The sequence below is a fragment of the Lottia gigantea genome (genome assembly GCF_000327385.1).
Source record: "Lottia gigantea unplaced genomic scaffold LOTGIsca_25, whole genome shotgun sequence".
NCBI lineage: Eukaryota > Metazoa > Mollusca > Gastropoda > Lottiidae > Lottia > Lottia gigantea.
This window is the reverse complement of record NW_008708752.1, coordinates 2,150,976-2,151,852: the sequence shown is the minus strand read 5'-3', so window position 1 is coordinate 2,151,852 and position 877 is coordinate 2,150,976.

The window sequence follows — 877 nt, the reverse complement described above, 5'->3', positions numbered from 1 at the left end:
TATCATTTAACTACAAAACGACATTGTACTTATAGATTAATAAGTACTCATTTTCGAAATAGGGTTATTTTTATTCATCCGATTAATCGGTGAAATTACAATAAAATTGCACTAGATTCCCATCTCATTCTAACACAAGATTTTCCGCTAATATCCAATCTTCTGCGTTTATGGTTCCGCTGCAACATTTCTCTAATTGTCGAACAATTTTAGTTACATTTCAATACAAATATAATAGATAAGATCTTTCAGAAAGCAAATGAAAAGAATTTTTTTAAACAAGTTGAAATTATTCAAGTCAATATTATAAATAATGGAGAGATAATTAGGCCTAGAACGTTTAACAAAAAGGTAGGAAATGAAAGACAAAGATAATGAGACAAGAATCAATGGCTTTCATCTCCTTCGCCACACTATACTCGCTACATATCGAACATTTACTCGTTACATTTCAATGATCAAACTTGGCAATCTTTTAAAAAATACACTAATGAAGTTTTAATTTGCCATTAGTTTTTAAAGGACGATATACCAGAAAATTCAATAAAAAAAAAAAAAATCACAAATACAACATGAAACATAATTCGTTGATATCAACGAGTTAAAATTTTGAAAACAGTTTAAGTGCGGATATCTTATACAGTTATGGTGGCAATAAAAAGTTTTGATCGACTTATTTGACGAAAATATGTTTGGGTCATTTGCCAACAGTTCTACTATCAATTGAAATATTGAAGTTAAAACAATTTAGGAAATTTATAGTAAAATAGAAAAATTTCAATAAAAAAAAAAACAATTATCATTTATTAATTTATTTATCATTTTTATCATATTTATTTATTCATTTGTTTATTTATTTATCATTTATTTATCACTT